The following is a 12682-nucleotide window of genomic DNA, read 5'->3' on the forward strand; positions in this document are numbered from 1 at the left end:
ACAAAATATTAAGAAACTGATTTGAGCAATATTTTATTAGGATCATAGACTATGATCAAGTGGATCTATCCCAGGGATTCAAGGATGGTTCAACAGCTACATATCAAGCAGCATGATATACCACAGTAACAGAATGAAAGATAAAAATATGATCATTTCAATAGATGCAAAAAAAAAAGCATCTGACAAAATTCAATATCCTTTTATGATGGAAATTCTCAAAGTATAGAGGAGATGTACCTCAACATAACAAAGGCTATATATGACAAACCCATAGCTCATGTCATACTCAGTGGTAAATACCTGAAACCCTCCCCTCTAAGTTCAGGAACAAGACAAGGACTCCCACTCTCACTGCTTCAATTCAACATAGTATTGGAAATCCTAGCCACAGCAATTAGACAAGAAATAGAAGGCACACAAATTGGAAAGGAAGAAGTAAAACTGTACTATTTGTAGACACTAGTACAGAATTCATAAAAAAAAAAACACTAAAAAAAACCCAGCTAGAACTAATAAAGTCAGTAAAGTTACAGGATACAAAATTAATATATAGTGGGTGGGGAAAGATCACTGGTGAAATCCCCGGAGGAGACTCACACGCTGGCCCCCGCCCAGTCAGCCTAGCTCCCTGGTAATGAAGACGACACTCATCTTCAACAACCACAGGAAGCTGTGGCTCTCCATGTTCTGCTAACCTTACAATGAAGATAGACAACAACAAATCATCAGGGAGACATTCCATTTGGTATCTAAGGGGTAAAAATGTTTATAATTTCCAAGGAGGAGGATTGTTAACTGGAAAATCTAACAAACTGGTTTACAAACATTATACACATGACGTTTTGTCTTCTGTGTGTATTCTTCAGAAAGTGAACTTGGCATTTGGGATCTACTTCAAGTATCTGTGGAAACATTAGACAAGTGTTTTGAAAATGTCTCTGAACTGGGTTTAATTTTCCATGTAGACAAGGTTCACAATATTCTTAAAAAAAAAAGATAAGAAGATAAGAGAGAGAGAATGAAAGAGAGAGAGCAAGCAGGGGGAAGGGCAGAAGGAGAGAGAATCCTCAAGCAGACTCCCTGATGAGTTGTAAGCCCAACACAGAGCTCAATGCCAGGACCCCAAGATCATGACCTGAGCTGAAACTAAGAGTTAGATGCTTAGTCAACTGAGCCACTCCTGTGCCCCAAGGTCCATAGTACTCTTGGAGAAATGGTGATGGGGAGATGGTAGTGGAGACCAACATGAATGAAACTGTTACACAAACTGATGCACAAAATAAACTGGAGAAATCTGTGGCTGAATAAGAGCGAGCTCTGGTCTGTGCTATATCATCTGTAAAGAATATGAATTTTCCTGAAATCCCAAGAAATATTAATATTGGTGACGTGAGTATAAAAGTGCCAAACCTGACCTCTTTTAAAATACAAAATTAAAAAGGCCACTCCCTGGTAAAATCTGAGGGAAAAGTCATCTAGATTTACTATGCAGTTGTTTACCAAAGATAGAGAATGAGAGTCTTAACTTTTGCTGTTGGATTTAAGTCAGGGTACTATATAGAGGTTGTGCAAAATCAATGTGGATGTTCAATGCTGATTTTCTTGTTCAGTGATTTTGAAGAAATTGAGTAGTTCCAGTTTCCATATTTCTCTTTTCTGAACTGCATTCCTATGCCCACCTAAGGCATGCCTCTCTATATTGGCTACTACATTATTTCAAAAGTTTTTGAGACATTTCCTTAAATTCTGTACAATCCAAAATGTTAGTGTTTTTTGTGGATCACAAGTGCAGCATTCCATAATTCTTTCTGCTGTTTGTCACAACTGTTATTTAAAGAACCAACTATATATTGCATGAAAACTTTAAGGCCTTTTCTCTCAGTTTAAATAAACTCCAAAGTAACTGGACTTCTAAAGCACCTTTTTACTTGCCTGATACCTACTTTAGCAATAATTTTTATGGCCCTCTGAGTTAATAAAGAAAAGTATATATTATCACTGTTAAAAAGTTAATATACAAGGGTGCCTGGGTGGCTCAGTCAGTTGAGCATCTGACTCTTGATCTCAGCTCAGGTCTTGATCCCAGGGTCTTAAGTGTATGCTCCATACTGGGCATGGAACTTACTTAAAATGATAATAATAACAACAACAACAATAATAATAAACAAAAATCAGTTGCATTTCTATATATTAATAACCGTCCAAGAAGAGAAATTAAGAAAACAATCCCATTTACAATTGCATTTAAAGAATAAAACATCTAGGAATAAATTTAACCCAGGAGATGAAAAGTCTGTACATTGAAAACTTTAAGATATTAATAAAAGAAACTGAAGACACAAATAGATACTTAAAGAATATTATTTAATCCATGAGTCTAGAATATATATACTATTCAAAGGAACAACAACAACAACAAAAACCCCAATGCAATCCCTATAAAAATTCCAGTAGCATTTTTCAGAGAAAAATTCTAAAATTTATTTGAAACCACAAGGCCGTAAATAGCCAGAACGATCTTAAGAGTAAAGAGTATCATCACTCTAATTTCAAACTATACTACATAGCTACAGTAATCAAAACAGTATGGTATCGGCACAAAAGCAGAACACAGATGGGTACAAGAGAATAGAGAGCCTGGCAATAAACCCATGAATATATGGTCAATTAATTTATGACAAGGAAGCCAAGAATATATACAGGGAGAAAGGACGGCTTCTTCAATAAAGTGTTGGGGAAATTGCACAGCTATATTTAAAAGAATGAAATTGGATTAGTTTATAACTCAAGATGATTACAGGCTAAAAAAAAAAGATGATTACAGGCTTGAATGTATGACATGAAACCATTAATCTAGAAGGAAACACAAGCTGTAAGCTCTTTGATCTTAGTGATTTTTCTTGGGTCTATCTCTAAAGGCAAGAAGAATAAAGCAAAAATAAACTAATGAGACTACAACAAGCTAAAACCATAAGGAACAACAATGAAGGCAACTTCTTGGATGGGAGACAGTATCTACAAATCATAAATCTATTAATATCCAAAATAACTCCTATAACCCAACAAAACAAAAAAAAAACTGATTAAAAAATGGATCTGAATATTTTTCCAAAGATATATGTGAAATCCTATCATTTGTCACATATAATAGAATGCTACTAAGCCATACAAAGGAGTGAAATCCTATCATTTGTGACAACTTGGTTAGACCTTGAGGGTATCATGCTAAGTGGAATCAAGTCAGAAAAGACAAATGTCACATGATTTCACAAGTATGTGGAATCTAAAATACAAAACACCCCAAAGCAAAACCCAGATTAATAAATATATACAACAAACAGATTATTGCCACAAGAGAGGGCAGTTGGGAGTGCAAAATGAGTGAAAGGGATCAAGAAGTACAAACCCCCAGTTACAAAATAAGTCATGGTGATGCAATGTACCATATGAGGAACATAGTTAATAATATTATATTAACTCTGTTTGGGGACTGGTGGTAACTAGACCTACTGTGGTGATAATTTTGCATCATATGTAAATGTGAAATCACTCCGTTGTACACCTGAAGCTAACACTGTATGTCATGGTATAACTGACAATAAATGCAATTATTTGTTGTGTGTCAATAATAAGTAGCCACTCTGCAGGATGATGAAAATAATTTTAAATTATTCTGTTTCTCCATTAAAAAAAAAAACACTATCCAACTGATTTGTAAACATGCACTGCCTATTTCTCTTGGTGCAACACTTTTGATGGACTGTACGTCAGTGTGGTGGCCCGTGCTCAGCTCTAGTACACTTTCCGGCAGGATCATATGGAAGAACAAGAGCTGATGGGGTGGGATCCCATTTACTGGAGTTCTAGTTCTCAGCTCTGTAGATCTTAACAGGAGGAATTAGCTACCAGTTATATGAAGTGATTTTATAGGGTCAATAGAGCTTCCACCTAACTACCAAACAAGTCCAATTTACTCTTTGATACTTTTGAGTCAAACATTTTATTTTTTTTCTTTCTTTTTTTTAATTTTTTAATTATTTTTTTGAGTCAAACATTTTAGAGCTGTATTCCTTCAGCTTAACTTTACCCCTCTCTTAAATTTGTGGCACATGTTTGGAGATTGGGGTAAGTCTTTGCCACAGCGTCATAGCCAGGAAAGGCATTTCCCAAGAGGGCACAGTACCTGAGAAGTAGTATAGGCATCATTACAAATCTAAATAGAAAGAACATGACTTGGAAATAAACTTGGCATATTCTATAGTTTATTGTTGACTTACCTTAAGGCACTGCCAAAACCTGATTAAGGAGAGATTAAATATTCTTCGAGCAGGTGCTATGACTATTAGTCCCCTCTAATGGGCTGCTCTATATTAAACCTTCAAGGAGTCCTTTCTCTGATCAACAATATGCCAATTATTTCCTCTCTTCGCCCTCTACTCTTCTCAGCAGGTTACAATGCACCATTATTTCCTACAAAATGACTCCACTTTAAAAAATCCCCTAAGATTTTTTTTCTCCTTAGACACTTAAAAAACGTAACAGTGAGCACCTATTTTCTACATTCTTCTTCTCATACCAAGAGCAGGTTTGTATTCTCTCCTTTAACTTCCCTTTTAGAGCTTCATCGATCTTGGCTGCATTTCTAATATGAACTTTAGAAGTACAGTATAATATTGGTTTGTCAACTACTGCCTTCCAGATCTATTACCTTGAACTATAAACCCCCAAATCCTTATTCCATAGGTTTACACACTTTGCTAAACATAATATAAATTTGGCAAAAACATTAAATCACGTTGAGGTTAAATTTGGCGTCAATGAAACTAATTTGGACAAACAAGATTCCTAACATATTAGTATCATATTGTGGGCAGCAAGGCATGCTAAGCCTTGATAGATGCAGGGTAGGTGTGAGGACAAGGAGCTAGAAATAAAATCAGTGGTAGGAAAGAACGCTGGCTGGGTTTAAAGTGGCCTTCCCCCTAGGAATAGAAGATAATTTATAGCATACTCCAAAAGGGCGGTGTTAGTTCCAAGCATCTCTAATGTTAATAAGGATCCCATCTGCTGGACACCAGGAGTCATCAGGCAAAGGCAATGCACAAAGTCAGGTGGGTGGCAGCCTCAGAGTTTGGGTGGTCCATTTAATTTGGAACAAGACCTCTTTCAGTGGCTGGAACTTGGGGAAACAGTATCCAGCTGCCAAATTACAGGGAATGTCAAGTACTAGGCATGTTGACAAGATCCTAGTCAGTTGGGCTGGAGTTCAAGGCAAGCCTCCAAATCCAGCAGGGGAACTGAATTATGAAGCAGAAATAGAGATGAAACCCATCAGAGAGACTGTCCCACACAGTTTCACACAGCAGGCTAAGACTAGATGGACAGGCAGCTGCTCAGCGCAGGGAAGCCAAGCTTATAAGCGGAAGACTAACCCTATAGAGTTAGGCGAGGGCCTTTCAGATATCACCCGTGACTTCATCAAGATTGCCAAAGGAATTGGGAAGAATGGAGCCTCGGGGCTAAAGGCATGGCACAGTGCAGATGAACGGGGATATAGAAACCACTAGTAGACCCTTAGTTGGCAAGGGCTGCATTTTGTCTTTTCTGTAAAATTTAACTCTTGTTTTTCAACAGTCACTTGGGATTCTGAATTAGCCGGTTTTCTTGTCTACCCAATTAATTTTGAAACTGCCAGTTACTCTACTCCATCCCTATTAGACTTAAACTAAACAAAAGGCTCAGTTGACCAGTTACTCAAATATTCTGTGTTTTCGCAAGTGTGTAAAGGAAATGAGTGGAAAAATCTGGATCAAAAACCCCGTTGTGAGAGGTGAGAATGACGAAATGGCAATATTTGACATTTGATGTGGTGCTATTTGAGGGGAATATCCCTCTGTTCCCAAACCCGCCTTCTCCACTCAGCTGCCAGTATCTGCACTTCCACCCTCAGGAGGAACCCCTTTGGAGTTCTTTTCCTGGGATCTTATCCCAAAGGCTATCACTGAAATACAGGTTAATTTGCATGTTACTAAATTATCAGAGCTTTTCCTTCCAACATCAGGAAACTGGCACTAGGAACTGGGGTCTTAAGAAAGCAGTGTTGAAAGAAAACTAAAAGATGTAGACAAGTAATGATATGTCAGAGTTTACCTGGAAAACAGAAACTTCCCCCCATAAGTAATAATTAATGCTGAGTGAAATAAGTCAATCGGAGAAGGACAAACATTATATGGTCTCATTCATTTGGGGAATACAAATAGTAGTGAAAGGGAATAAAGGGGAAAGGAGAAAAAATGAGTGGGAAATATCAGAAAGGGAGACAGAACATGAGAGACTCCTAACTCTGGGAAACAAACTAGGGGTGGTGGAAGGGGAGGAGGGTGGGGGGTGGGGGGGACTGGGTGACGGGCACTGAGGGAGGCACTTGACGGGATGAGCAATGGGTGTTATTCTATATGTTGGCAAATTGAACACCAATAAAAAATAAATTTATAAAAAAAAAAAGAAAGGGGGGAAGAGGACAAAGAGAGGCATAAGCCCTAAAAATCAATAGCTGCTCCACAATGTTCCTAAGTGACTCTGAAAGCAGGCATCACACCTGAGGGTTTGGTGGGAAATTTTAAAGGATGTTTAAAAAGCTGTGATACACCTTGACTCCTACTGATCCGGCCTTACGTGATACTCAAATTACATCCTCAAATTAAAATAACTAAGTGAGGAGCGCCTGGGGGATTCAGTTGGTTGAGTGTCCAACTCTTGATTTCAGTTCAGGTCAGGCCTGAGATCCAGCCCCACCTCGGTCTCTGTGCTCAGAGGGGAGTCTGATTGAGATGGTCTTTATCTCCCTCTGCACCTCCCCACCCTCTCTAAAATAAATCAATCTTTAAAAAAAAATAAAGTGACATTCCATAAGGTATAATTTTTACTTGTTCCCACTCCAAATATTTTCTTTCAAAGCCTCCCTGCTTCTGCACTCTGGCCTAGGGGCAACCCTCACCTTTAAGTGCCTGGACTATAGCGACTGCCTCCTGACTGGCTGTCTTCTTCTCTCCAGTTCTGCTGGATTGAGCTGGAAAATGCGTATCTCATTTTTCTTTTTAATAATAAATTTATTTTTATTGGTGTTCAATTTGCCAACATACAGAATAACACCCAGTGCTCATCCCATAAAGTGCCCCCCTCAGTGCCCGTCACCCAGTCACCCCCACCCCCCGCCCACCTCCCTTACCACCACCCCCAGTTCGTTTCCCAGAGTTAGGAGTCTCTCATGTTCTGTCTCCCTTTCTGATATTTTCCACCCATTTCTTCTCCTTTCCCCTCTATTCCCTTTCACTATTATTTATATTCCCCAAATGAATGAGACCATATAATGTTTGTCCTTCTCCGATTGACTTACTTCACTCAGCATAATACCCTCCAGTTCCATCCACGTCGAAGCAAATGGTGGGTATTTGTCATTTCTAATGGCTGAGGAATATTCCATTGTATACATGGACCACATCTTTACCCATTCATCTTTCGATGGAAACCGTATCTCATTTTGTCATTCCTCTGACCCAGAGTCCTTTGATGGCTCCCAAGGCTCCCAATTGTGTACAGAAAAAAAAATCTTATCTTTTTTTTAAATTTTATTTTAGACTTTGAGAGCAAGAGAGCATGAACCAGGGGTGGGGGAGGGGTGCACAGAGAGAGAGAGAGGCAAAAGGAGATTCCCCACTGAGCAGGGCACCTGACATGGGACTCAATCCCAGGACCTCAAGATCAGGACCTCAGTTCAAGGCAGATGCTTAACTGACGGAGCCACCCAGGTGCCCCTAAATTCTGGGTGTCCTAAACATATTTCATGAGGAAATTGTCCTCTGGTGCTTCTGATCCTTTTGGCCTCTTCTCTCATCATTAGGGGCCTCATACTTCACCCTGAAACATCAGCAAACTGTTTGTAGTTTCCTGTACACACCACGCCAAGTCTTGCACTCTTGAATCTACCAGAGCAATTTATCTCATAGAAAATTAAATATCACAATATCCTGAAGATGGATGAAAGGCATGAAGAAGCGGGGGCCAACCTCCAGGCTCCAGTTGACATACTCACTTCCCTTCCTGCTTTGAAGTCAGTTTCACTGTAATGACTAAAAATGCAGAAGCCACAGATGTCTTGGCATTATCAAGCATTTACGGAGCACCCACGGGATACCAAGGTAAACATGCAAAATAACCACTCATTTATGAATTATATGGATTCAATTATATGAATTTACAGATTATATGTATCCAGTTATATATTATAAATTTAAAAGATTACAAACATAAATATTAAATATTTAAATGTATATAAATTTTAAATATTTATAAATATATAATTGAATTCTGCATTCGACATCTTTGAGTATCCTTAAACACTACATAAAATGAAAAACTACAAAAATTATTTCTGGATTAATAAGATGAATCTTTGTTACTACTCCAAAAGCCCCATTTAGTATAAGGAATCGTGGAGAGCTGTCTCCCGAGAACCACCCCAGAGTGATGATGCTCGAGTCCTAAGTCTGACCTTCATGTTTTCAGAGGAATTTAAGTGACCAGAGCAGATCTGTCCAGATCCGGACTCATTTACCAAGCTTCTGAGACTGATGTATAAAATCAGGAGGGTATTTCTCTCATTAATAAGAAATATAACTGCAAAAACAACTATCAATTTTTAAATGCCACTCAACACATTCTTGCCCAGAATGCAAAGTATAATCAAGATCCTGGCTTATTAATTCATAATGAGAATCAAAACTGCTGAGACATCAAACCAAGTTCTCTGCCTCGTACATGTTTTCCCTATAGGCATAGAAGGAGCAAGTGAAGGAGTTTCTTAGGAAGAATGAAATCAGATTGTTAACAGTGGCAGGATTTGAATGTTTGATAACATTGACCTAAGATAATGTGTTGATAGGGCTAAGTCTATTCTCAAGACCCCAATATTGATTGGTCTGCCTAAGTTTGATGCTTGAATTCACTTCCATAGGTTATCTTAAAAGTGCCATATATTTTTTTAGATATGGTGATAAAGTCAATAATTCAATCAACTGTTGACAACCATTTTCTCTTAAAGCTAAGTCTTCATCTTTCTATTCCATTATTTATTAATTCCTAAACTGAATCCTCAGAATAATTTCATTATTGCTATTTCTAAAAGGCAAATATTTTAAAAGCTCTTAAAAACAGTAAAAATAAAAAAATTAAAAATTAAAAAAATTTTAAAAAATTAAAAAAAAACAGTAAAAATTAAGATATCCTGTTTAAAAAATGATAAAAGACCATCTAAAAAAATAAAAACATTCAGAAACAGGAGCACCTGGGTGGCTCAGTTGGTTATGAGTCTACCTTTGGCTCAGGTCAAGATTCCAGGGTCCTAGGATCAAGCCTCCTGTTGGGCTCCCCGCTCAGCAGGGAGTCTGCTTCTCCCTCTGCCCCTCCCCTTACTGGTGCACTTGCTCTCTTTCTCTAATAAAAAGGATCTTTTAGAAAAAAAAATATTAAAAATATTCAGAAACAATACATATAAAGATATTCATTCTCTGTAAGGTGAAAAGAAATGCAAATTTCAATTACATCAAGATATCTTGAGACTTATCAAGATGCCAACATATGCGTACATAAATACACATTAATTTTTTTTTTTCCAGGATTGGTAGAAAGCTCCCTCTGGTAATTCTGAGGTCACTAGTGAATGGACTACTGGTTTGGAAACCATCCCTTATAAATTTTCCAATTTGTATCCTATTTACAGTTATCAGATTTTTAAAACTCCCAAGCTCTGATAGTGATAATGAAGAGCTGTATTAACAATCATACTCCTATAACCTCTGGGTTGCACCAAGTGACGAGGCTGCAACAAACTGAACCAGTACCTTATTTTTCTCCCTTTCGGTCCTGCTGAACTCTGTGCCAAAAGGCATAATAAACACAGCCTTTGCAGCCAGGAATAAACCCCACGTTGTTACACTGATATCCTGAGTGATGTTGATCTGGCCAGACTGTGCCAACCTTCTTAGCATCTTAATTAACCTGCTTTTTTTTTAATTATTTTTTTAATTGGAGTTCAATTTGCCAACATACAGCATAACACCCAGTGCTCATCCCGTCAAGGGCTCCCCTCAGTGCCCGTCACCCAGTCACCCCCCACCCCTGCCCACCTCCCCTTCCACCACCCCTAGTTTCATTTCCCAGAGTTAGGAGTCTCTCATGGTCTGTCTCCCTCTCTGATATTTCCCCATTCATTTTCTCTCCTTTCCCCTTTATTCCCTTTCACTATTTTTTTATATTCCCCAAATGAATGAGACCATATAATGTTTAATTAACCTGCTTCTTAGGAAGCATTCTTCATGGAAAAGCAAGAACTGTAGGGAAATGGACTTCATTTATTAATTCTATCCTATATCACTGTTAAGTGATAGGAACGTATATTTCCAAAATGCATTACTGGCCAAAGGGCCAAAGCTCATGAATTGGGCCTTGCCTGCCCACTCTGATCTGCTCCTTCCTTTGTATCAAATATTTCTGTACTTCTCGACTTGGCCTCTACGATTTTCATTATTCATTCAACCTTGAAAGAAAGCAATTTTGCAATGATATCAAGAAGTCCAAAATGATTTATATACTTGAGTAAGTAGCTCTATTTTTAAGTATTTATCATAAGGAGATAGTATTTTTATGAGGGAAGGACAATTATTGCTACATTACTTATATAACCTCTGATTATGTAAATAGATATATAATGTTTATGTAAAAGGATATTTATTGCAACATTATAATACTCCTGAGTTTGGAAACACCTTAAATATTCAACTACTGGTTAGCAGTTAAATAAAATCTCAACGGTTAGATGCTAGAAAACTGTGAAGACATTAAAATGTGTGTTTGATTTATAAGCTAGAAAGCAGAAATGTTTATAATAAAATTTTAGGCATTAAAGTTTCAATGCAATACAATTTAAATTTTGTTTAAAAAAAAAGTTGTGTGTTTTATAAATGAGTTGAAGGGATATAACCAAAACCAAACAGTCCAGGAGGTAGAATTAGGGCAATTTTTATTTTATCATTTTCTACAATTTCCCTTAATTAGCACGTAACTCTTGCCACTTAATTTACTTTAATTTTTATCTCAAAGTAGTAAACATCGTAATAAATGAAAAATGACTGTCCCTTGAATTAATCCACAATTACCCCAATCCTGCTGCCCAGATGCAACCACTATGCATTCTTTAGATTTTTTTTTTTATCTTCTCATGGTTTTCCTCTATATTGCTAAGCAATGCTCATACTGTTAATTTTAAATATTCTCTTTGCCTTACTGTAATAGTTTTCAGTTTAGATATCTTATACAATGTATCTCTCTTTGCTCTACATCCTCCTAATACACTTGGACCATTTTCAGTTAACACTATAAAAGCATTTGATATTCTAAGTAAATTTTATTCTCTGAGAATCAAATAAGATATCAAGAATATATTCCCTTTCTTTTTTGATGTTTTCTTTTATAATTGCAAGTTCCTTATTTTCAATCTTCCTCTTCTTCCAATGTCTTCTGTACAACAATATTCTTGGTTCTCTGGCTGGTAGTCTATCAGTTGCCACTCTGTCTTAGAGATGTCTTCTCCTAGAGTTGCTGTCCTTCTCCAATCCGGGAGGTCGATTCCAGGTCTGCTCACCACTGTCCTCATTACATACTTTTCCTGAATCCCATGCCATCTTCTGGCTTGGACAGCTTTCTAATTTTGTTTGAGTTCCTACTACCCCAAAGTAAGAATTTATAAGAGAAAGATTCTAAAATCTTGTGGTTTAAAATGTCTTTATTATATCTTCACACTTAGCAGTTGGTTTTGGTTTGGGCTTAATATTTTTGACTTATTAGGTGCATAAAAATTTAGGATTATGTTTTCCTGTTGGATTCAGCACTGTATTATGAAATAGTAAATTCTTAAAATTGACCTTTACTTTCTATTAATACAAACATAGCTATGTTTTATTTCATCCTTAGTATTGACTTCGAGTTTTTTTTTTATTTAATATTTGTCTTTTAAGCAACTTAAAGGTTTGTTTTGTTTGTTTCCTTTTATCCACCCTGATTATATTTTTCTCTTAGAAGGAATGGTCTATAAACATTTCATGAAATTACTGGCATATTTGGGTTTAAATCTATTATACATCTAATTTTTTTTAATTTGACTCATCTGTTCTCTCTCCCTCTTGTTTGCTTTTACATTAACAAGCATTTTCATTATAATTTTCTATTTTCTTCTTAAACATTTTTTAGTGGTTATACTAATGACTATAACACATCGCCTTAAGTTATTGGAGCCTGCTAACACAGTAATTTCTAATAAGAACTTGTAATAATGGTACACAGGCCACACTGTCAAAGTTATCACTAAACAGAGAATCCAAGATGCTAATACACTAACTCTATTTTGTTTTCCTTTATTTTAATTCTACACTATAATCTAGAAAATTAGAATTTTACATAATTACTCTTACCCAGTGCTCTTCACTCTATTATGTTAACAAATCTTCCATGTGGAATTCTTTACTTTTTGATCTGAAGAACTTTTAATATTTCTTTTAATATGAATCTACTGACCAGGATTTCACTTTTGATAGCTGGAAAAATCTTTATTATACTTTTATTTTTT

At 36.7% G+C, this 12682-nt stretch overlaps 1 pseudogene; it reads left to right on the forward strand.

The window, feature by feature from the left end:
* Positions 1-234: 234 nt before the first annotated feature.
* On the forward strand, positions 235-1440 carry LOC140603454 (AP-3 complex subunit sigma-1-like; annotated as a pseudogene).
* The last annotated feature ends 11242 nt before the right edge of the window (positions 1441-12682 follow it).

This window comes from Canis lupus, chromosome 1 (assembly GCF_048164855.1).
Source record: "Canis lupus baileyi chromosome 1, mCanLup2.hap1, whole genome shotgun sequence".
NCBI classification, from domain to species: Eukaryota; Metazoa; Chordata; class Mammalia; order Carnivora; family Canidae; genus Canis; species Canis lupus.